This window comes from Somniosus microcephalus, chromosome 25 (genome assembly GCF_052327205.1).
Source record: "Somniosus microcephalus isolate GS21.2 chromosome 25, FLI_Smic_1.0, whole genome shotgun sequence".
NCBI lineage: Eukaryota > Metazoa > Chordata > Chondrichthyes > Squaliformes > Somniosidae > Somniosus > Somniosus microcephalus.
In genome coordinates this window covers 52,464,870-52,490,866 of record NC_141011.1, presented here as the reverse complement: position 1 = coordinate 52,490,866, position 25,997 = coordinate 52,464,870, and the positions used below count along the sequence as shown (strand labels likewise).

At 47.0% G+C, this 25,997-nt stretch overlaps 1 protein-coding gene across 9 annotated transcripts in view; it reads left to right on the top strand.

Annotated features, from left to right (window-relative positions):
• Positions 1 to 25,997, top strand: part of casz1 (castor zinc finger 1) — a 400,652-nt gene that overhangs the window by 101,129 nt on the left and 273,526 nt on the right. For 8 of the 9 annotated variants that reach the window (XM_085967449.1, XM_085967451.1, XM_085967450.1 and 5 more), the window contains exon 3: positions 19,388 to 19,446. The exons of the other annotated variant lie outside the window; for it this stretch is intronic. The gene's annotated coding sequence lies outside the window, so the exon portion shown is untranslated. The remainder of the gene's footprint in view (positions 1 to 19,387; positions 19,447 to 25,997) is intronic. 9 annotated transcript variants of the gene reach the window in all.

Here is a 25,997-nt window from a genome sequence, read left to right as displayed (position 1 = left end):
CTCCTGACATTGCTGGGGGTGTAATTAAGGAGCTAGTCAAAAATCATGTGAAACAAATTATATTAATATATTTGCAAAAGTGAGTTTTTTATAATGAGCCTTTTAAACAAAAAAATTAATTTTTCAGGAAACTCATTGACATTCCAATATTCAAATCCAACATATAAAATTCTTACAGGTCTTGATGGGGTAGATGCAGGGAGGATGTTTCCCCTGGCTGGGGAGTCTAGAACCAGGGGTCACAGTCTCAGAATAAGGAGTCGGCCATTTAGGGCTGAGATGAGGAGAAATTTCTTCACACAGAGGGTGGTGAATCTTTGGAATTCTCTACCCCAGAGGGCTGTGGAAGCTCAGTCGATGAGTATATTCAAGGCAGTGATCGATAGATTTTTGGGTATTCAGGAAATCGAGGGATATGGGGATAGTGCGGGAAAGTGGAGTTGAGGTAGAAGATCAGCCATGATCTTGTTGAATGGCGGAGCAGGCTCGAGGGGCCAAATGGCCGACTCCTGCTCCTATTTCTTATGTTCTTATTGGGATCATAATGCTGCAGAATCCCAGTAATCCTTACCCATTGCCCTGGACATCCCTTAAAGTATTGTGTGCAGTTTAAGATACCCTATTATAGCAAAGATATAAAAGCAATGGAAAAAGTGCAGCATAGATTCACAATGGATGTTGCCAGGGATGAGGGCTTATAGTTATGAAGAGAGATCTGAGAAGTTAGGGCTTCGTTCACTGGAGGTGAGAAGGTTAAGGGGCGACTTAATAGAGTTCTTCGAGATTAGGAAGGGTTGTGATCAGGTAAACAATGACAGATTGCTTCCACCAGTCAGGGAGCTAGTATCAAGAGAGCACAAATGTAAGACGGTCACAAAAAGAATTAAAGTGGAGGTTAGAATTTTTTTTACAGTGAATTACTCGCCAATAAGTATTTTCAAAATGGAATTAAGTACTAGCTGGAAATAGGGTATGGGGATCAAGCAGGAGAGTCAGATTCATTTAAGTAGCTTAGATGTGGAAAGACACTGGCACATGCTTGATGGGTCGAATGACCTGCTTCTGGGCACTAATATGCTATGATTCTATGAGAGTGAGAGGGTCCAAGTTACTCCCCACTGAAGCCCCAGGGCTGCCAGCTTGTCACAGATCAGTACAGTCGCTAATACTGTAACAGGCCTTTGTCCCGAAGTTATGAATTTTTTTTTTTAAAACACTCGACAAAATCCTTTGAAGATGGTTCTCAAAGGTCCCTAGGCAGGGATCCAAGAAAGACATCAAGCTGGGTTATACACAGTCGGTTCCAGTATCACTTGTATTCAAAGGAATAAAAAGGCAAAAAAGTAAAAAGTCAAAAGGATTAAAAGAAAAAGACAAAAGTAAAACTTGGTGCATCAATGCTCTTGGCAGCTGGTGTTCTCAGAAGTGACAACAGTGACTGAGGTCAGCAAAAAGCCAGTGGCTGCTGAAATGGCAAAATTACACAGGATTACACCGGATATACGGCACAGAAACAGGCCATTCGGCCCAACCAGTCGGTGCCGGCGTTTATGCTCCACTCGAGCCTCTTCCCGTCTTTCCTCATCTAAATCTATCAGCGTAACTCTCTATTCCCTTGTCCCTCATAGGCGTGTCTAACCTCCCCTTAAATGCATCTATACTATTCACCTCAACCGCTCCCTGTGGTAGCGAGTTCCACATTCTCACCACTCTCTGGGTAAAGAAGTTTCTTCTGAATTCCCTACTGAATTTCTTGGTGACTATCTTATATTGATGGCCTCTAGTTATGCTCTTCCCCACAAGTGGAAACATTCTCTCTGTTTCCACTCTATCAAAACCTTTCATAATTTTAAAAACCTCTATTAGGTCACCCCTCAACCTTCTCTTTTCAAGAGAGAAGAGACCCAGCCTGTTCATCCTTTCCTGATATGTATACCCTCGTATTTCTGGTATCATCCTTGTAAATCTTCTCCGCACCCTTTCCAGTGCCTCTATATCCTTTTAATAATATGGCGACCAGAACTGTACGCAGTACTCTGTGTGGTCTAACCAAGGTTCGATACAGGTTTAGCATAACCTCCCTACTTTTCAATTCAATCCCTCTAGAAATAAACCCGAGTGCTTGGTTTGCTTTTGTTATTGCCTCATAAGATCTGCGTTTCAACTTTTAGCGATTTGTGTATTTGTCTCCCGGGTGTATAAAATGATGGGCCTAGATAGAATGGATAGGAAGGACCTATTTCCCTTAGCAGAGAGGTCAATAACCAGGGGGCACAGATTTAAAGTAATTGGTAGGAGGATTAGAGGGGAGTTGAGGAGAACTTTTTTCACCCAGAGGGTGGTGGGGGTCTGGAACTCACTGCCTGAAAGGGTGGTAGAGGCAGAAACCCTCATCACATTTAAGAAGTACTTGGATATGCACTTGAAGTGCTGTAACCTACAGGGCTATGGACCAAGAGCTGGAAAGTGGGATTAGGCTGGAGAGCTCTTTTTCGGCCGGCACAGACACGATGGGCCGAATGGCCTTCTGTGCTGTAAATTTCTATGATGCTATCCCTTTGCTCCTCTAGGTGTGAAAGGCTGTAAATTAAACAAAACACGTAAGCTGTTGCCTAAGTTGGTAGTTCCCAAAACTGTGGTCAGTGGCCCTGACACATAGAGCAAGGTGAAGAGCAGAAATCAGAAGCGAGACTGGAATGGAGTTGCTGGCTTCGATCAGTGCCGTGCACTCCGCAATACATCCAGACAATGATCGCTTCCTGAAAAGGGAATTCGGGTCTTGCCATGGGCTGATTCTGACTTCCAGATTCTCGTGCCTTATTCGTCCAGTGAGGAGATCCCTGGGCAGGAGTGCAAAGGGGGTGGGGCGGGGGTGGGAAACAGGAAAATAAAATAAAGCCAAGCTGTACAGTGCAGGGTCGGTGCTATCTGCTTGGTTCTCGATGAGAAATCTGCAGGTTTTGTGATCGATATTTGCACAGACGATTACAAGCTGCTGCTGATCCATAAAGTTATGCAACAAAGGTCTGTAAATGTTTATAAGAGAAGCGAACGGAGAACAGTAAAAGAGAGAGAAGCAGCTGTGAAAGAAGAGAGAGAGAAAGAGCAGTGGAGGAGAGAGATTGATTTTTTGGAAACTTACCCACACCATTATCCTTGGGAAGAGAGGCGAGGAGAACATATTGGCAGGGCTGGACCTGAAGGAGTTTGAAATGTTTGAAGCAGTGTCTTTAGTTTATGGGAGTTATATGTGTTTTTGTGCCGGGTGTTCCTGTGAGGGAGTCACCAGTCTGTTGGAATGACTCCCTATCATTGTGATTGCTCACTCGTCACTCTTTGACTGATTGACTGTAGGGGGACTACAATATTGTGAAAATAGTGATTCATTATTGCCAGGATGGAGTCAAAACAGATAATAGGATTATCCTGGCATTTACTTATTACAGCGTATTGGTCGGCACTCCACAAGAGACTGACGCCACTAATCAAACAACATGTGCACATGGAGTCCTTTTCCCCCCTCTGATCTCACTCTTGTCAACAGTTTGAAACATTTTAGCTGTGTTTAGCTGACAAAATCAGCCATCAATTATTTTAGACCTGTTGTTAAAAGTTTATAGGAAAAATGGAAGTGCCTATATCCTCAGCGAGATCTGAACATATTAAATCATTTAACTTCAAAATAGGTGAAATAAGGCAGAGTTAGGCTTGGCAGTTCTAAACTTTCTTCAGTTTTTTATTTTCCTCTGAATGTTATCCTCCATTCCTGCTCCCCCTCGCTGATCGTCTCAAACCCATATTATTAGCCACAGTTACCATGGCGAAAGGTGCAGCCCTCCAATCTCCAGAGGTCACACCACTAACCTCACTCGTTGGTCAACTTGCCAGGTGACTTGAAGAGCAACACTGTGGTCAGTCTCAATCACCCTAATTCACTCCCTTACACAGCGAATGTCTGATTCATAACAACTTCGGATGAGCACTTGAAACGTCATAGCATACAAGGCTACGGACCAAGTGCTGGAAAATGGGATTAGAATAGACAGGGCTTGATGGCCGGCGCGGACACGATGGGCCGAAGGGCCTCTTTCTGTGCTGTATAACTCTATGACTCTGTGGGGGGAAAATTCAGTTGGTAGTGCCACCCGTTAGCGCCTTAAGAGGGCGCTAAGTGGGGCACAAACCAACTAGCGCCCGGGCGCGGTGATATCTGCGCCTCTCGCAAAATTGACCGGACATTTTGCGGTGGCGCTAAACACTACCGCCACAATCTCCTGCGCCGGCAGATTGTGACGTCAGTCGAGTGCGCAGCGCCCCGGACTGGAAATTGAGTGGCGCCCCCTGCCTTACCGCCTGCCGCTAGCAACGACAGGTTGAGGGGAGCGTTTTGCAGTCGGGAAGGGACTGGGGGAGCGCTATTTAAAGGCGACCGCTTCCTGCCTTTTTTTGTTGGTGACATTTTTGCACCACGCATTCTGAGAGAGAGAGAGAGACTTCTGGAGAGATTCAATGCTGTGTGAAGGAGTTTTGAGTACTGAGCAGCACTTTGCAGGTTCATTTTGATTTGCCCTTCCTTGTATCTATTTAGAAGAGACTGTGGGGGCTGCACTCTGAGCTCTTTCCCTGGGTCTCGCCATTGTTCTTTCCAGCAGATTTGATGTACAGGTCTCTCCAGTCCGAGACTCAAGGCTGCAATGAACAGGATGTGGATGGAGAGCAAGAACAACCCACCCCTTTAAGATAAAAACAGAAAATGCTGGAGAAACTCTGCAGGTCAAGCAGCATCTCTGAAGAGAGAAACAGAGTTAACGTTTCAGGTCGATGACCTTTCATCAGAACTCCCCTTTAAGAATTGACCGGTGCCAGTGTGTCTGTGTTCCATTGCTGACTGACATCACATGAGCATCGCCAGCGCTGTGAGTTAGTGCCTCTCTCCTTGGCCTTCGCGCCTTAAGACAGATGTGAAGCGCCTGATTTAGCGCTCCAATCACCTCCAGGGGCGATAAAAGCCAAGTTTGCAGTTGGAGGCGATAATTAGCGCCAGGCGCTAATCTTTGCGCCCGGCCGATAATTGCGCCCCACATGGGGCGATACCGAATTTCTCCCCCTATGACTGTAACGCTTCTAGGCTCTGGTGCTGGTCACAGCCCTGCCCTCTTGGTTGTAGTAAGTGTGCAGCAAAGGAAGACCGAGATGGAAAAATAGGGTGGGAAGTGGATGTAGTTTACCATAAAAACAAAATGGTTAGTCCCAGACCGCCCCCAGCCCCCACCCCGCCGAACACACCTTTTCCCTCCCTGAGGCGTCTCAACCAAGACTGACAAAACCAAGTACTCCGGTATAACGGGGATGTCTTTGGAGGTAGGAATTCAAACTCAGTTTTCTGGCCTAAAAAGAAAGACTTGCATCTATATCGCACCTTCCACGACCTCAGGACGTCCCAAGGTGCTTTACAGCCAATTAAGTACTTTTTGAAGTGTAGTCACAGTTGTAATGTGGGAAACGCGACAGCCAATTTGTGCACAGCAAGCTCCCACAAACAGCAATGTGATAATGACCAGATCATTTTTTTTTTGTGATGTTGATTGAGGGATAAATATTGGCCAGGACACCGGGGATAACTCCCCTGCTCTTCTTCGAAATAGTGCCATGGGATCTTTTACGTCCACCTGAGAGAGCAGACGGGGCCTCGGTTTAACGTCTCATCCGAAAGAGGAGGAATTTCTTCACTCCGAGGGTTGTGAATCTTTGGAATTCTCTACCCCAGAGGGCTGTGAATGCTGAGTCGTTGAGTATATTCAAGGCTGAGATCGATAGAATTATGGACTCTACGGGAAATCAAGGGATATGGGGATCAGGCGGGAAAGTAGAGTTGAGGTCGATGATCAGCCATGATCTTATTGAATGGCGGAGCAGGCTCGAGGGGCCGTATGGCCGACTCCTGCTCCTGCTCCTTTAAGTCTCATTGGAAAGTCGGCACCTCCGACAGGGCAGCACTCCCTCAGTACTGCACTGGGAGTGTCAGCCTAGATTTTTGTGCTCAAGTCCCTGGAGTGGGATTTGAACCCACAACCTTCTGACTCAGAGGCGAGGGAGTGCTGCCCACTGAGCCACCGCTGACAGTTTGCCCTTGTAGTTACTGGGCCTGCCCGCTGTGAAATATTCTTAAATTGAGGTACATTCCTTTCCAAATTGCAGAGTGACCAGTAAAAGCCTTCATGCAGCAATTATGAAAGCAAAATGAAAAGGAAGAAAAACTACTGCAAGAACTGAAACTGGCCTCAGGGTCTTTAGCAAACATGATAAACCTGTGTGTTGTTTGCCAAGAAATGTTATGCTTGGATCTGGATTATGGGTTCCTCGGGATTTTTGTGTGTTAGGAGGGAATAATCGATTGGAATGTTACATTTGGATCTGAGTTATGGTTGGAGCAGATACTGGATATGATTATTTGGAATTTTGGCTCATTCCAGCCAGATCCAGCGGAAAGGACACACAGGCTCGTTAAACAATTCCACTTGTTGCCGATGTCCTGCGGCAGCACTGTGCCAGCGGCACTGCGGCGGCCACTGCAGCCTCATCAAAAGAAATGTTACAAGACAGCTCCCATCTTTGATAGTTTTGAAAATTTGGATTTCTCGCCTCTTCACTTCTGTCTCCTCCTTTAAGACGCCACTTAAGACCGACCTCTTTGACCAAGCGTTTGGTCACCTGTCCTAATGTCCCCCTTTCTATGGCTCAGTGTCAATTTTTGCCTGATTACGCTCCTGTGAAGCACTTTGGGGCATTTTATCATAGAATGGTTACAGCACAGAAGGAGGCCATTCGGCCCGTCGAGCCCGTGCCGGCTCTCTGCAAGAGCACTTCAGCTAGTCCCACTCCCCCGCCCTTTCCCCGTAGCCCTGCAAATGTCTTTCTTTCAGGTACTTATTCAACTCCCTTTTGAAAGCCACGATTGAATCTGCCTCCACCACCCTTTCAGGCAGTGCATTCCAGATCCTAACCACTCGCTGCGTAAAAAAGTTTTTCCTCATGTCGCCTTTGGTTCTTCTGCCAATCACCTTAAATCTGTGTCCTCTGGTTCTTGACCCTTCCGCCAATGGGAGCAGTTTCTCTCTATCTACTCTGTCCAGACCCCTCATGATTTTGAACAACTCAATCAAATCTCCTCTCAACCTTCTCTGCTCCAAGGAGAACAACCCCAGCTTCTCCAGTCTATCAACGTAACTGAAGTCCCTCATTCCTGGAATCATTCTCGTAAATCTTTTCCGCACCCTCTCTAAGGCCTTCACATCCTTCCTAAAGTACGGTGCCCAGAATTAGACACAATACTCCAGTTGAGGCCAAACCAGTGTTTTATAAAGGTTCATCATAACTTCCACATTTTTGTACTCTATACCTCTATTTATGAAGCCCAGGATCCTGTAAGCTTTTTTAACCGCTTTCTCAACCTGCCCTGCCACCTTCAATGACTTGTGCACATATACCCCTAGATCTCTCTGTTCGTGCACCCCCTTTAGGATTGTACCCTTTAGTTTATATTTCCTCTCCTCATTCTTTCTACCAAAATGTATCACTTCACACTTTTCTGCATTAAATTTTATCTGCCACATGTCCGCCCATTTCACCAGCCTGTCTATGTCCTCTTGAAGTCCATTACTATCCTCCTCACTGTTCGCTATATTTCCAAGTTTTGTGTCATCTGCAGATTTTGAAATTGTGCCCTGTACACCCAAGTCCTAGTTCATTAATATATATCGAGAAAAGCAGTGGTCCTAGTACCGACCCCTGGGTATCACCACTGTATACTACGTTCCAGAATTGGGGTTGGAAAATCTCATCTCAAGATGGGAATGGCTCAGGGAGACTCAATAGCTGCAACACTAGGAAATGCTAAGTTGCCATCCTAAGAAATGAGCGCCTCTCGAAGATGGGGCGAGCTCGCAAGTATTCGTCAGATTTCCTGAGAAAGGAGCAGTGCCAGTGACGAAAGGAGATGGTGGGGGTGGGGCAGGCTCTTCCACGCTGCTTTGGCACCTCTTGGCTGGTTGGCCTCACTGCATCATTGACAGTATCTATGGACAGGGCAACAGGATAGACAGTCCCACTCTCCCAACTGAGCCGGGTGGGTTGTGGGGAGCAAAGTCCGGAGCTGTTAGTTTAAGAAAAATACAGAACGAAATAAGAAAGTGGAAGTAATCTTACAAATGACAGTTATTTGAAGGACAATCATTTAAAGGATCTGTTAAAGTCCCAAATCACGTTCAATGAACCCGTATTAAAATAGGACAATAACATTCTCTACAATGCTTCACTATCTCACTGTGGATTTAGTAGAAACTGCAAATCGGTTGCTATTCTCCTAACTTTTAATTACAATTCCCTTCAGAAATGTTACAATAAATATATGATCAGTAAGCCAATCAAAACAGCCAAATAAGAATATAAGAAATAGGAGCAGGAGTCGGCCATACGGCCCCTCGAGCCTGCTCCGCCATTCAATAAGATCATGGCTGATCTTCAACCTTCATTCCACTTTCCCGCTCGATCCCCATATCCCTTGATTCCCCTAGAGTCCAAAAATCTATCGATCTCAGCCTTGAATATACTCAACGACTCACCATTCACAGCCCTCTGGGGCAGAGAACTCCAAAGATTCACCACCCTCTGAGTGAAGAAATTTCTCCTCATCTCGGTCTTAAATGGCCTACCCCTTATCCTGAGACTGTGCCCCCTAGTTCTAGACACTCCAGCCAGGGGAAACAGCCTCTCAGTATCTACCCTGTCAATCCCCTTCAGAATCTTGTATGTTTCAATGAGATCACCGCTCATTCTTCTAAACTCCAGAGAGTATCGGCCCATTCTACACAATCTCTCATCATAGGACAGCCCTCTCATCCCAGGAATCAATCTAGCGAACCTTTGTTACACCGCCTCCAAGGCAAGTATATCCTTCCTTAGGTACAGAAGGATATACTTACCTTAGAGGCAGTGCAACCAAGGTTCTCCATTATGGCTTTCATGGAAGAAACTTTATTTCGAATGACTCAAAGGCTGGTCTGGGTGAAAGAGGCTGGCGGTTTAACACATTTTCAAACCCGTCCTTTTTTGAAGCTTGGGCTTCTTTATACGCGGTTCTGTTTTGCGGAGTGCCGGCTGATTAATGGCGTGTGGCAGACCGTCAAAGCAATGAGGGCATCCGTTAACAGTATTTTTTGTTTTCCTTTACTTTTACCACATGCAGATGTCACAAATAAATCCTCACTTTAATTTGCATATTAATTGGACAAAAACGTCAACCATCTTTCATTAAATGAAATGATCCGCCGATTTGGAGACATAAAAATGAATAGTTACTGAAAACTGACCGTACATATTAAACACAGAGGGCTTGAGTCAAATGTTAAAGGGACAACAAACCTTTTATTTAATCTAAATCGACGGAGTTTTAGAACTATAAAGGATATTTTAAAAAAAAAAGCCGCACAATATTTTTCTCTCAAACGAGCTAACCCTCAAAGCATTTAAAATTAAACTTGTCAGAGGAGATGATAGTTGCAGTATGGAAATGAGCAGCAATGTGCACAAAGGCACAGGAGCTGGAGCTTTTACCCAAGTTATATGCTCTGGAAAAAAACAGTCCGTTTCGTTCAGAATGATGCGGAGGTTTTTGCAGAGCCAGTGATCGTCGGGTGCAGCCCAGGAAGGTTCGCCCTTTAACATTCAAGCTGCGCAACACTCCGGTGTGAGTGAGGTAATGGTATGTTTGCCGATGAGCTGTCAGAGTGGCCTGATTGGTAACACGTATTGGTAACCAATCTACCCCCTCATTTATTTTTTATTTTTTTGGGGGGTGCGCGGCCCATTCACGGTTTCGCGCAGGCGGGAAATCTAACATTGAAAAAGCCGGTCCCAGGCCACAGGTAGAGGGACTGTTGCTGGGAACCTGACCATTGTAATCGGACAGTTAAAACACCGTGGGCCTAGGAATGTACCTCAGGCAGTGGCACAGAGCAGGCGGGGTCGGGTCGGTCGCCTGTCATAGTTAAATGGAGCTGAATACCGGGCGCTGCGGGTAACGGGCGGCCGGGCGGGTAACGGGCGGCCGGTCCGATAACGCCCGTCCTGTGCTACCGACTGAGACAAATTTCTAGGCTCTTCAGGAATCTGTTTGGTGGGCCCCTCACAGATGGAGAAGATGCATTATTTGTGTGCAACAACCTACAGTGAGTGCGTCTTATTGCAAACGAGTGGAACATGGCACTCAGGGCAGGGAGGAACCACTAATGGTTGGATAAAGGAAGAATTGTGGCAACGCTTATGAGAGAGAGATGCCCTGAGCCTGTCCCATGCTGCACTGATCCTGGCTTGTACTGCTTGAGCCTGATTTTTATGGCACTGATGACCGTGCAAGTTCACTGCAGCACAGGTCAAACTCTGTGTAGTACTGGTCAGTTCAGCGCATTTCTCTTGCTTAGTCTGGCCACAAGGCTTCCTTATCTGACCATCAGTGTCCCACTGAGCCTGCTCTGAACACCTACTGAATCTGTTCAGTGCTGTAGTGACGTGACATCTGCCTTCCTGAACCTGACCTGTCCCACCCTGAACCTGACCTCTGCCTCACTGACCTGTCCCACTCTGAACCTGACCCCTGCCTCACTGACCTGTCCCACTCTGAACCTGACCCCTGCCTCACTGACCTGTCCCACTCTGAACCTGACCCCTGCCTCACTGACCTGTCCCACACTGACCCTGACCCCTGTCTCACTGACCTGTCCCACTCTGACCCTGACCCCTGTCTCACTGACCTGTCCCACTCTGACCCTGACCCCTGGCTCACTGACCTCTCCCACTCTGACCCTGACCCCTGTCTCACTGACCTGTCCCACTCTGAACCTGACCCCTGTCTCACTGACCTGTCCCACTCTGACCCTGACCCCTGTCTCACTGACCTGTCCCACTCTCTGAACCTGACCCCTGTCTCACTGACCTGTCCCACTCTGAATACGACCCCTGTCTCACTGACCTGCGCCCCACCGACCCGGACCCGCGCCCCACCGACCCGGACCCGCGCCCCACCGACCCGGACCCGCGCCCCACCGACCCGGACCCGCGCCCCACCGACCCGGACCCACACCACCCTGACCCGTGCCCCACTGACGCTGACCCGTGCCCCACTGATTTCAAACAGGGTGATGTTCATATCAGTCAAGTGACAGTCTACAGCAGAAATGATATTTACATGTCCTTGGGTGATTCCCAGCCAGTAACTGCTGCTATATAGAGTGTTATAGAGTGCTGATTGTTATCTACGATCTCGGAGACTGTTGGGATTTCCTGTTTAGGTTGCAAACAGGACAAATTGCATTCCTTTAGAAATTTTGAAAATGTCTTTTTCTTAATTAAAATTTTATTAAATATTTTGGAAAGCGAGTAAGTACAGTGCTGAACAAATATGTAATAGTGTCCACCATAAATTATACAAAAGATCATCCATAAATAAATAGATATTCACATGAACACACTCATTAATATCATTAATTCAACAGTCAGAAAGGGAACTGCACCTAGACAGGAACTTCTCAAATGGGTTTTGTCGGATTTTGCATGTTTTTCAGCATCTTATGGTGTGCTGTTGGTAAGGCCATTGGCTAAATGGTGACGGGCTCCCAGGGATGGAATGCTGCCAGTAGGCCACCACTCGATGCCCCGAGATTTCTTTTATTTTGACTGTTTTCTTCCTCAAACCAATTGGACAAACGGTTTGCCGAGGTGACGTTGGGAAGTGATTTAAGGGGGCAGCTGTCCCGCAGTCCTTTCCCTTGTTTTCCGCCTTGCCTCCTGTTCTTTCCCTGCAGTTGCTGTTTGCTTTGCCTTCTTGCATATTTCTGTGAATTTTCTGCAACTGGTGTGATAAAACGACAGCGCCAGGGACAGCTGGAAAAGTGCAACAACAAAAAAAGTGCCGTAAAGACCAGCCTCCTCCGTGGAGGGCCGTCTATCTGTGGAGCGATCGAGAGGTGGGGAGGGAGTTCCACGGCTTGCAATCCATGCGAGGTCCCCCAGAGCACTTTATAATCATCGCCTATCTGGAATTGGATTACCGTCTTTCACTCCCTCCTACGCGTTTATTTTCTTTTAAGATTGCACTCGAGCTGAATTGAAGTTTGGGGCGCTATGCAGTGAGTCGTGAGGCAGGCGAGAGAGGATGTTGGCATCGACTGAGATGGGTGCGGCTGAAGAGACACGGCACCGTGAGACTTGGGCCGTGTGTGGAGTATTTTGGGGAGTTCTTAACCACAATGTAGCACTTTGCGACAGGCCCCTCTTAGCGGCCCCTTCCTTGCCAGTGCCGAGGCTGCAGGGGCAAATGGTTCGACGTCGCGCTCCGGGGGAGTGGGGGGGGGGGGGGGAGGGGGGTGCGCCTCATTATCCTGAAGCACATGTTGGAAACCCTAGGCGTGCGATACGAGTGGCTGTCCCAGCGTTTAAATTTAATGGTCAGACAGTTGAGAGCAGTGCGCGCCCCAAGTTCCGACGCGGCGTTCCTTCAGGCGAGGCTTCCCTCCAGCAGTGTGAAGTCGGGAAATGATCCCTTCCGCACAAATCGCAGAGGAAATCCAAAGGTGGAACATAGCAGCAAATTGCAATGTAAATCCCTCACGACTCAACCAGTGAAAGCATTGACCAGCATCCAACCGAGCTGGACAGGCCTGGAAGGTCCCATCATATTCTGTGCTGAACTAGCTGACCTTCACTAGATAGGCAGTTGGTGCTCTACAAATGGCCTTGAACTCTCCCCTCCCCTCCCTCCCCCACACATGCACAGTCCAGGCAGGGCAGTGAGCCCCCTCCTGGCGGCTATCCGCTGGCCTCCTGCTAGAAAGGGCCATCTCACAGGCCACAGAGCATGGCAGGAAAGAGAGTCGGCACTCTGCACCTCCTACAGAATTCACCAAGACAGAGTATCTCCGAGAGAATTCATCAGAATGGAGCATGTCGTGGAGAAGGAGACGGTATTGCGTCGCCTCCATTAGCATTTGTCAGCATGGGGCACCTCTGGGAAAAGGAGTTAGCACAAAGCACCTCCGGCATAAAGGTGTCAGGATGTAATGCCTCCTGCCAGAGACGTAGCATCCTCGGCACTCTCAGGATCTACCTGTAGTTTGTGATAACTGATGTGCCACTTATAATTGCGTTCATTAACAGATCGCATGCTTCCCTCCTACAGACTTGAATCTCTTCACTATCATTTCAATTACTCTTCTGTTCTTACATGTTCCAAAAAAAAAAAAATCGTTTTTTTTTTTGGAGTTGGCACATTCGTACAACAGAACAAACCCCTTTACAAAGACAGACAAACTCTTAACTGCAGCATTCAGTGACAGTCCATAAATCACCCGTAAAATGTAGCTCCCTGTCTAACGAAGAGCCATATAAATGCACCCTTCACAATAACACACTCCCAAAGACAGCTACAGAGAAAGAACTTAACCATTGGGGCTTGTTTCTGTTAAATATTTTGAATCGTTTTGATCGTCAGCCCATAAGGATTTGAAAACTGCCGACAGGAGGTTGGATTCTTCTTGTCGGTCGGTACAAACTGGGTTTGAAACTCTCAAAATTCACATCTGCTCAAATTACCTAGTTTACGTTTCTCAGCTGTTAACCAAGTTCAGTGTATTTTTAAACACATTTAATTAATTAACAAATAGATGCCAGCTGGCCTTCACTACTGTGCTGCCGTCTTTACCGTTAGTGAATCTCCTCAGTTGCCTGGTAGCATTTTGCCACACGTCTATTCTTTTTTTAAACAGTTACTGTCTTTCACAGAGATTGAGTCAGTTATCTGATTCTGCGGAACCTTTAACTGAAAACAGATTCCATAAACATGTGGCAACCCCAGCATCCTCGTCACTCCCGCTCAAATGGCAGTTTCCCAAGAAACAGATGACTTGGATTTATACGGCAATAGCAGTTTTATGATGGCGTTTCTTTTGCTGCAGTTTTCTCCACCTGTGAAGGTGCTAACTCATGCTGCAGAAGGTCCCACAGGAACCTTGGATGTCTCCCAAGTGGCAGTTCTGCATGTGTGAGCTTAGACAGTGAGTGTTGACAGTCTATTCAACTGTGCCCTTACCCGCGTACACACACACTCACACTCACACTCACACACACACACACACACACACACACACACACACACACACTCAAACACACACACACACACACACTCAAACACACACACACTCAAACACACACACACACACACACACACTCAAACACACACTCAAACACACACACACACACACACACTCAACCACACACACACACACACACACACTCAACCACACACACACACACGCACACACACACACACACACACACACACTCAACCACACACACACACACACACACACACTCAACCACACACGCAGCACATGCACATGCTTACACAACCACACACACATGCAGCACATGCACGCACACGTGCACACGCTCACACGTGCACACACACTCATACACGCTCTAACAGGGGTTACTGGATAGCCATCAAGAATGGGAACTCCCTCAGTCCAGCTTGCAGCTCTTCTGCTCCAGCCCCAGCTCAGGTCTGCTAACTCAGCACAGGCTAAGGATTAACCAGAGACGCTGGTCTGCCTGATCTGTAGAGTTCACCACCACACCGAGCACTGCATTTACCTGTTGAACAGTTGGAGGAGCACCTCATTTTATTTTATTCATCGCCTGATGACCTGGAATAGGTCAGGTCTCACAAAAAGTTATCCCCACTTTCTAGAAAGCGATCTCTTCATTATGACCAGTGTGTGGAGTTTAGAGGGTATCACTAACATATTCTATTGAGTATCAATAAAAATTATTTAACTGGATTTCCTTTGAGGTTTTCCATACGAATCTTATACAAACGAGAAACTACCCGTTCAAGAATACTGAGTGATATGGTTTGTGGTTCTATTGATTACTGTACTATATAACAGCATTGGAAAATTCACAACAGATAGATATCAGAAGAGGAGGCAAGGTTTATATCTCACTGAGTGTGGAATATCACACATTATATAACAGCGTAATAGCATCAGCAAATAGCTTTTCCCAATTGTTTGGCCAGAAAAGGACACCTTGTGGTAACACGAATGTACGAGCAATGACCGACCAGCCAAGACCCTCTGGTCCATCCAGTCTATCCCACACAACTGCGACGCCTTGTGTATCACAATATCTACACTCCCCACCCCACCCCACCCCAAACCATGGGATCTCCACCCCACCCCAAACCATGGGATGGGATCTCCACCCCACCCCAAACCATGGGATCTCCACCCCACCCCAAACCATGGGATCTCCACCCCACCCCAAACCGTGGGATCCCCACCCCACCCCAAACCGTGGGATCCCCACCCCACCCCAAACCGTGGGATCCCCACCCCACCCCAAACCGTGGGATCCCCACCCCACCCCAAACCGTGGGATCTCCACCCCTCCCCACCCCAAACCGTGGGATCCCCACCCCACCCCAAACCGTGGGATCCCCACCCCACCCCAAACCGTGGGATCCCCACCCCACCCCACCCCAATCCGTGGGACCTCCACCCCACCCCAAACCGTGGGATCTCCACCCCTCCCCAAACCGTGGGATCTCCACCCCACCCCAAACCGTGGGATCTCCACCCCTCCCCAAACCGTGGGATCTCCACCCCGCCCCAAACCGTGGGATCTCCACCCCTCCCCAAACCGTGGGATCTCCACCCCGCCCCAAACCGTGGGATCTCCACCCCTCCCCAAACCGTGGGATCTCCACCCCGCCCCAAACCGTGGGATCTCCACCCCGCCCCAAACCGTGGGATCTCCACCCCGCCCCAAACCGTGGGATCTCCACCCCGCCCCAAACCGTGGGATCTCCACCCCGCCCCAAACCGTGGGATCTCCACCCCGCCCCAAACCGTGGGATCTCCACCCCGCCCCAAACCGTGGGATCTCCACCCCGCCCCAAACCGTGGGATCTCCACCCCGCCCCAAACCGTGGGATCTCCTGGGAGAGGTGAAAACCCAGATAAAAAGCCAGGCCAATTTTGTTAAAATAAAAATCAGGGAAGTTCCTCTCCAACCCCTTTAGGCGGGCGACACTAGTCCTGGAGATCACTTTGGACCTAAGAACATAAGAAACAGGAGCAGGAGTCGGTCAATCGGCGCCTCGCGCCTGCTCCGCCATTCAATGAGATCATGGCTGATCTTCTGCCTCAACACCACTTTCCCGCTCTCTCCCCATACCCCTTGACTCCCCTGTAGTTCAAATGTCTGTCAATCTCCACCTTGAATATATTCAATGACTCCGCCTCCACATCTCTCTGGGGTAGAGAATTCCAAAGATTCACGACCCTCTGAGAGAAGAAATTCCTCCTCATCTCCGTCTTAAATGGGCGACCCCTTATTCTGAAACTATGCCCCCGAGTTCTAGATTCCCCCACTAGGGGAAAGATCCTCTCTGCATTTACCCTGTCAAGCCCCCTCAGAATCTTATATGTTTCAATAAGATCCCCTGTCATTCTTCTAACCTCCAATGAGTATAGGCCCAACCTTTCTGACCTGATGATGCCGTGCAGTATCTACCTTTTGTACAAAGGCACTTTCTGTATTTTTGTGATATTAAGGTGCAGCGCGTTTGATAAACAAAACGCTCAACAACTTCCCATCAAATTTGTTATTTTTAACTCCCGTTCACCAAACCGAACAATCCGCTCAGCCGTGTAATTGGCAAGCGAATTTCCTGGGAAGGCATCGAGCATATTTCCGAAGTTGCAAAGGCTGGTAGCCCTGGCCTACAGAGGCTTCCAATTTAAAAAAAAATTGTTCCTGGGATGTGGGTGTCGCTGGCAAGGCCGGCATTTATTGCCCATCCCTAATTGCCCTTGAGAAGGTGGTGGTGAGCCGCCGCCTTGAACCGCTGCAGTCCGTGCAGTGAAGGTGCTCCCACAGTGCTGTTAGGGAGGGAGTTCCAGGATTTTGACCCAGCGACGATGAAGGATCGGCGATATACTTCCAAGTCAGGATGGTGTGTGACTTGGAGGGGAGCTTGGAGGTGGTGGTGTTCCCATGCACCTGCTGCCCTTGTCCTTCTAGGTGGAAAAGGTCGCGGGATTGGGAGGTGCTGCCGAAGAAGCCTTGGCAAGTTGCTGCAGTGCATCTTGTAGATGGTGCACACTGCAGCCACGGCGCGCCAGTGGTGGAGGGAGTGAATGTTTAAGGTGGCGGATGGGGTGCCAATCAAGTGGGCTGCTTTGTCCTGGATGGTGTCCTGGATGGCTGGGCTCCGTCCCTTCTACCCTGTCAGACTGTAGGATAGAGCTGCTCCTGTATGCTCACTGCCCCATAAATAGTTTGATATTAATTAGATATATCATGCATGTATACAATCTATAAACACGCATCTATAAGGAGTATGTGTGTCCTAAATAATTTTACAAGTAGGACTGTCACAGGTCCCAAGCTGATTCACTTGTATTGGAGCATCTATGCAGAATGTGGTACAACGGCCAGAGACACTCGTGTGTGTTAAATGAGTCAAATTTGTTACATCTTTAACAGTGAAACAAACTGAGTCACTTCTCCGACGATTGCAGCTGCTAACCACACAGGCGTGAGGTTTTTAACTTGCTGTCCTCAGCAGAATGAGAGAGAGAGAGGGGGGAAAAAAATGATGTCAGGGCTTGTTTATATAATCTGTTGCCAATCCACTGCACTTTTCAAACTTCTTTTTTTGACACCATTTCGCTGGTAATTGCCCCGTGAAAGCAGGATTTGCAGAATCCCAACTGCAGCCAGTCCAGGCATCCCTGAGAGTATTATCACACGCACTAGAAATAACTTAGAAAGCAGGCGGGTCCATATTAGGTAATGAATTTCAACCAGAATGAAGGGAACAAGAAATTTATTGACAAGCTTGTGTGACTGTCAGACTGTAGCACACCCCCAGCTCCTTTGCAGTAATTGTGATTTTTATATTTAGCCAGCGCAGGGGTTTTCAAGATGATAGATAATGACTCAATTGTTCCCCCCCCCCCCCCCCCGTCACAAGTGGAGAGAGAGAGTGGAAAATAAAAGTTAAATGCTATTTGTGATAAAGGAGTGTAATGGCTCGATCAGAAATATCGCAGTTTGATTTGAAGGGTGAGGCATTTCCAACCTGCCTTACAGTTCCAACCTGCTGATAAAATATAACAAAACAGCTAAAGTATTGAGCTTATTTTTTTTTAGGGGGAGGGTGGGGGGAGGAATCGTTGAGTTTTGAAAATGTCGGTTCTATTCTGGGGGAGATTCACAGCAGCTGTCTCCATTGGATGCTTCAATTTGCTTTTTCAATCTGTTGTCACAAGACTGAAATTGCAGCGATTTTTAAAAAACTCTTGGGGGCTAAATTTGGTTGATTTGCGCCTCCAGTTAGTGCCCTAAGACGCTATGTCCGCCGGGGTCGGGGGGCCTACCTGCAGCCGGGGCGGCGCTAGTTAAAGGGGAGGTGGCGGGCGGCCATTTTTGTTGCTGGCCCCCTGCCAGCACCTGCCCCCCCACCGTTGTTGTCCCCGGCCCCCGTGAGGCCCCCCCCCCCCCGCGCGTGTGAGTGAGTGTGTGTGTGAATGTAAGTGCGAGAGTGTGCGTGTGACTGTGTGAGTGAGAGTGAGTGTGTGTGACTGAGTGTGAGTGTGTGTGTGCGCGCCATTACTGCCCTTAGAGTTCAGTTACAGCCTCCTATGGGAGGGATCATCGCGCTTTCCTGCAACAGTTGGTAACTTTCATTTGGCCTCAGTCCATCACCTTTAGAGCTGATTTCCAGAAAGGAGACTTAATCAGTGTTCCTTCTCTCTCTCACGCTCTCTCTCTCTCTCTCTCTCTCTCGCTCATTCACTCTCTCATTATTTGGTCATTATCACATTGCTGTTTGTGGGAGCTTGCTGTGCGCAAATTGGCTGCCGTGTTTCCTACATTACAACAGTGACTACACTCCAAAAAGTACTTCATTGGCTGTAAAGCACTTTGTGACGTCCGGTGGTCGTGAAAGGCGCTATAGAAATGCAAGTCTTTCTTTTATTTTATTTTCTCTTTCTTACTCTCTCCTTTAACCACTTTCGTCCTGAGGATTTCTTGTCTCAGTGCAGTTAGAATCCTGAATGTGTGGTGTAGGTGTCGTTCTGTGTTCACAGGCCCATTACATGGTGGGGGTGGGATTTGCAGGGACGTTGATGCAGAAAGGGCCAATCGTTCTGGAGAACCTCAAGAGGCTCATCCTAGAAATCAACTGTTGGGAAGATGACCGTTTAGTCACTGAAAATGAACTTTGTTTGTAACCTTTGCCCTCTCACCATTGTTTTGACAGGAGGGGAAGGCCCAAGAGAAGCAGGTGCTACGGACTGACGCGCCGATCTGTGTGGATCGGTAAGTTTCAGGTGTCATTTGCTTTCCCAGTTAGTTTTCTCTTGTCTGTTTCATCATTATATTGCATTCATTCTTAAATAGGTCATTTTGGGGGAATTAATGAGAGTTCAGTGGTTAATCTGTAAATAACTACCGATAGACGCTCGCTATATTATTGTGTTAGATCAGCGGGAATGATCCATTGAATTTTCTGAGTTAGAGTTGTTTGTCCAGAATATTGATCAAAGAATTACATTGTATATTTGTATCGTTCCAGCACTTTTCCAAATGTAAAGTTAAGTTACTAACAAGTCCTAAAGCTGTCAGAAGAATCACACTGTGACAAATAGCGTCCCTCCATGAACTGTCTGTGAAACGGCTCCATTTTCTTCAGAGCACCCATGTTCAACTCACTCCCTTTGCACTTGTAACTAGTTCAGTTATAACTAAACACCACTCAAATGCGAATCCACGACGTCAACAACTTGCATTTATAGAGCGCCTTTAACAACAACAACAACTTGTATTTGTATAGCGCCTTTAACATAGTAAAATGTCCCAAGGCGCTGCGCAGGAGTGTTATAAGAGAAAAAATTTGAACACCGAGCCACATAAGGAGAAATTAGGGCAGGTGACCAAAAGCTTGGTCAAAGAGGTAGGTTTTAAGGAGCGTCTTAAAGGAGGAAAGAGCGGTAGTGAGGCAGAGAGGTTTAGGCAGGGAATTCCAGAGCTTAGGGTCCAGGCAACAGAAGGCACGGCCACCAATGGTTGAGCGATTATAATTAGGGATGCTCAAGAGGGCAGAATTAGAGGAGCGCAGATATCTCAGGGGGGGGCGTGGGGGTTGTGGGGCTGGAGGAGATTACAGAGATAGGGAGTAGAACATCCCAAAGCTCTTCACAGGAGCAAATATTGACATGGTATTCCTGAATCATCAAAAATATACACATTTGGAAGGGTACTACTGAATTTTAACAAGATAATCGCACCCCCTGAAGATTCAGGTGAAGAATATGTAGAGTCTGGAAAAGAGGGTTAAATGGATCATTGCAGGTGGTTTCATAAACATCTCCAGGTAGATTTTCCTCAGGGTGTAAATGAAAATGAGAAACTCGCTTTGAGTAAACTGATGAGGAGAGCCAGGAATGGACTTTTCTTCCACTAGTCATGGCTTCGCTCACGGCCAACATGGGTGTAAGGAGATTAGTGAGGAAGATAGGGGTGGGGGGGGAGTGCTGGCTATGGACTGTGGAGGCCTCGGTAAAGGATGATTCTGATATAGTTGTACAGTTTTGAACAGGGGGAGTAAAAACCAAAGTGCTCCCTGAACTTCCATTCAGAAGAGGGAGGGGTGGGGGTGGGGGGAAGTCAAACATAGGAAGGGCAGAATCAGCTAGTACTGTGTAAAAATAATTAATGGCTGGATTAGCCTTTGAAACATGCAAGATTCTGAGGGGGGGGGGTTGACGGGGTCGATGCTGAGAGGTTGTTTCCCCCCTGGCTGGAGAGTCTAGAACTAGGGGGCATAGTCTCAGGATAAGGGGTCGGCCATTTAAGACTGAGATGAGAAGGAATTTCTTCACTCGGAGGGTGGTGAACCTTTGGAATTCTCTACCCCAGAGGGCTGTGGATGCTGAGTCTTTGAGTATATTCAAGGCTGAGATCGATAGATTTTTGGACTCTAGGGGAATCAAGGGATATAGAGATCGGGCGGGAAAGTGGAGTTGAGGTCGAAGATCAGCCACAATCTTAATGAATGGTGGAGCAGGCTCGAGGGGGCCGTATGGCCGACTCCTGCTCCTATTTCTTATGTTTTTATGTTTATTAACACAGGTCCTGCTAGCAGCCCCCACACAACATGACTTCGAAAAACCCCAGAGGGCCATTTTGCCACTTATGAAAGTTCATGCAAATCCTTAGATTCGCGGTGGCGAATTATGGCTGATGTTGGCTTCACCGTGGCCACTGCCTTTATAACTGGAGGGAGGGGTCGGAGCTGCACTGTAATCCCATTGCTAATAATGGAGAGTGTAAGCAGACAGGTTTAATGCAACCTCTTTGTAAGTTATCAGAGCATCAAATACTTGGCACTTCTTATGAAACGAGAAATATTTTATTAAATACCCACTATATTCGTTGTACTTGAAACCCTTTCACAATTATGAATACATTCATTTGATTGTTGGAATTTAGTCAATTTTATTAAAATCTGATAAGGTTTGCAAGAGCATTAATGAATAAACGGCTGTGCTGGTTGTAGATTATTGAGAAAATATGAATTTTATTTCTGATATAATAAAACGCTGTAGAAGTGTTCAAAATAATTGTTCTGCATGAGGTTGGCACCTACACACCAGACCAAATGGCCTGTTCTGTGTATTTCCCTGGCTCTGTGACACATTGGGAAGTGAAGAACAAAAATGTTAATTAAGCACGCTGAATAAATCATAAAATCATAGAAATTTACAGCACAGAAGGAGGCCATTCGGCCCATCGTGTCCGTGCCGGCCGAAAAAGAGCTCTCCAGCCTAATCCCACTTTCCAGCTCTTGGTCCGTAGCCCTGTAGGTTACAGCACTTCAAGTGCATATCCAAGTACTTTTTAAATGTGATGAGGGTTTCTGCCTCGACCACCCTTTCAGGCAGTGAGTTCCAGACCCCCACCACCCACTGGGTGAAAAAGTTCTCCTCAACTCCCCTCTAATCCTTCTACCAATGACTTTAAATCATTGCCCCCTGGTTATTGACCTCCTGGTGTCAGTTCTGGTGCGAGCACAATCAACTCTGTCTCCCTACTCTTCAATTCCTGACAAATTCCAGCTTCTTACTCATTTGACAAGCCCATCCACTAACGGGCCTAAGGATCTTACAGCTAACAGGAGCAGAGCTAATTCAGAGCGGCGGGGGGATCATTAGCTTTAGCAGGTTTGGAGTAACAGCAATGGGATGGATTTGTGCAGGTTAGGGGTGGAGGGAGGGGGGTGATGAGATGGATTTAACCAGAATGCAGGAGAGAGATCTAATTCAATCTTGAGGAAACGGGTTAACTTTATAATGTTACAGCCTGTTTAAACTGTCAATCAAAGTTTGTTTGAATCCTGTTTAACAGATCTTGTAGTGTATCAAGTGACAAATACGCTAGTGTACACCCTGCGGCAGATTGTGAGTGGTGATTCAAAGTGGATTGAACTGTCCCTCATCCACGTGTGAGAACAGGTTTCACACATCAACATTTGGGTATTGGAGTTCGGAATGGGACTGATTTGAGAGCAAGCAAACCACAACTTTTATACCAAGCATTTTAGTTAAAAAGTATCTGCCATTGCATTAGCAGACAGGGGCTTGAATGTGGCAATTGGAATGTGTCCACCATTACGTGGATAGACTGGAGAAGCTGGGGTTGTTCTCCTTACAGCAGAGAAGATTGAGAGGAGATTTGATAGAGGTGTTCAAAATCACGAGGGGTCTGGACAGAGTAGATAGAGAGAAACTGTTCCCATTGGCGGAAGGGTCGAGAACCAGAGGACACAGATTTAAGGTGATTGGCAAAAGAACCAAAGGCGACATGAGGAAAAACTTTTTTACGCAGCGAGTGGTTAGGATCTGGAATGCACTGCCTGAAAGGGTGGTGGAGGCAGATTCAATCGTGGCTTTCAAAAGGGAATTGGATAAGTACCTGAAGGAAAAAAATTTGCAGGGCTACGGGGAAAGGGCGGGGGAGTGGGACTAGCTGAAGTGCTCTTACAGAGAGCCGGCACGGGCTCGACGGGCCGAATGGCCTCCCTCTGTGCTGTAACCATTCTATGATTGTGTTCCAGTTTTTTTGTGGCATTAGGCGAAGCACTGTTTGCAACTCACTTCCTTAAATCTGCCAAAGTCAGTATCCTGCAATGAGATGGCACAAGAACTTAACAAGTATGCCATCGTGTTAGAACATTTACAGAAGACAATTTTCTGGCTTGCAAGCAAAAATAGGGATGTGACCTCCAGCTTCCATCACTCTTGGCAAACTTTTAGAAATTCCAGTAAGTCCCATTCATATTATAATCTTCGAAAGTTTAAAATACTGAATACGCCCCTTCAATTTTAGCATCAAATTTATTCCATTCCCCTAGACTCCATGGAGTGTTCTGATGAGATCATAGAACCATAGAAGTTTATGGCACAGAAGGAGGCCATTTGGCCCATCATGTCTGTGCCGGCCGAAAAAGAGCTCTCCAGCCTAATCCCACTTTCCAGCTCTTGGTCCGTAGCCCTGTAGATTACAGCACTTCAAGTGCATATCCAAGTACTTTTTAAATGCGATGAGGGTTTCTGCCTCTACCACCCTTTCAGGCAGTGAGTTCCAGACCCCCACCACCCTCTGGGTGAAAAAAGTTCTCCTCAACTCCCCTCTAATCCTTCTACCAATTACTTTAAATCTGTGCCCCCTGGTTATTGACCTCTCTGCTAAGGGAAATAGTTCCTTCCTATCCACTCCATCTAGGCCCCTCATAATTTTATACACCTCAATTAAATCTCCCCTCAGCCTCCTCTGTTCCAAAGAAAATTAAACCCCAGAATATCCAATCTTTAATAGTTGATTGTCTGTCTAAGCTCTGGAATTCCCTGCCTAAACCTCTTCGCCTCGTGACCTCTCTCTCCTCCTTTAAGACACTCCTTAAAACCTACCTCTTTGACCAAGCTTTTGGTCACCTGCCCTAATTTCTCCTTATGTGGCTCGGTGTCAAATTTTTTGTCTTTAAATACTCCTGTGCAGCGCCTTGGGATGTTTTACTCAGAGGGTTGTGAATCTTTGAAATTCTCTGCCCCAGAGGGCTGTGAATGCTGAGTCTTTGGGTATATTCAAGGCCGAGATCGATAGACTTTTGGACTCTAGGGGAATCAAGGGGGATGGGGTGGGAAAGTGGAGATGAGGTCGATGATCAGCCATGACCTTAATGAATGGCGGAGCTGGCTCGAGGGGCCGTATGGCTGACTTCTGCTCCTAATTCTTATGTCCTTTACTACGTTAAAGGCGCTATATAAATACAAGTTGTTGTTGTTACGCTGTTTGCAATATCTCTTCAAATCATTTTGCTCACTGGAAGAGGTCACATGGAAGCAGAGATGCAGCATCACTTCATCGATACACTTTCAAGGTGGTGACGGTTTCAACCTTGGGGTCCCCAACAAGTTATTTATTGTCAGAGCCATAAATCAGCACAAACTTGCGTGTGTCCTTATGTTCTTAAATATAACTTTCTACTTGTCGGACAGGTGGGGTTTTCCGCCAGCACGCACGGGTCCGTTGGCAATAATCTATAACCAGTATTGTCTTGACTGCAACGGAGCTGGCTGGCATCATCCAAGCAGTGCATTTTCAAACAGTTTATGCATTGTTAATTAGGAAACTTAATGGGTGTTTACTGTGCAGTATTTGTTAATGATTACTATCGCGGGGTGTGATGCTGCTCAACAATGAATTTAGCCCAACAAGATAAACTCTAATGGGTGTGAGAAAACATTGTGTCAATATAGCAGCTGAAATTTCAAATATTGGTGTGATAAATACAGTTGACTGCTGTTAACATAATTCGTCAATAAGTGCCTGGTGTTAATGACTGAGTTTTGTCGTTTCTCGTGATATAGTTTTTTGATACGTTTGTTCCGTGCTCATTAGGTGCCTGTTCTTATGGTTTTGCTGGAGTGACACCTGGCTTCCATTTGGTTGATCAGTGTGTGCAGTTTCTTTATTCATTTGTCATAACTCTGTGACTGGCAGCTGAGAGGCCCTATCATCTAGTCCCAGCTCATGCAACTGCAGTTCAATGGATGCCATTATCATCTTTTGCTCCAATGAGTTTGTCGGGGTGGGGGGGGGGGACTTTGGAGTAAATGAGTTAAATTGAGTCTGAGCGAAACCAGCAGAGATTATGTGTGAATGCAGAGGTGAGTGCAATCAGGTGTACTCAGGTACAAAGCTCAGGGGAGCAAGGTGGCTAATTACCTGAACACATTTAACTGTTGAGTTCTTAACGATTCCTCTCCGCTCTCAGATTATGGCCATTTTATTGCACATAACACGAGAAACATTGTTTTCCTGTGTTGGATTTACAGAGTGGGTTCAAGCCCCACTCCAGGGACTTGAGCTCAAAAATCCAGACTGACACTCCCAGTGCAGTGCTGAGGGAGTGCTGCACTGTCGGAGGTGCCGTCTTTCGGATGAGACGTTAAACCGAGGCCCGGTCTGCTCTCTCAGGTGGACATAAAAGATCCCATGGCACTATTTCGAAGAAGAGCAGGGGGAGTTCTCCCCGGTGTCCTGGGGCCAATATTCATCCCTCAATTAACATAACAAAAACAGATTATCTGGTCATTATCACATTGCTGTTTGTGGGAGCTTGCTGTGCGCAAATTGGCTGCCGCGTTTTCTACATTACAACAGTGATTACACTCCAAAAAAAAAAGTACTTCATTGGCTGTAAAGCGCTTTGGGACGTCCGGTGGTCATGAAAGGCGCTATATAAATGCAAGTCTTTTCTTTCTTTGAATTTACAGACTAGAAATCTGTCGAGCCACAAAGCATTAATC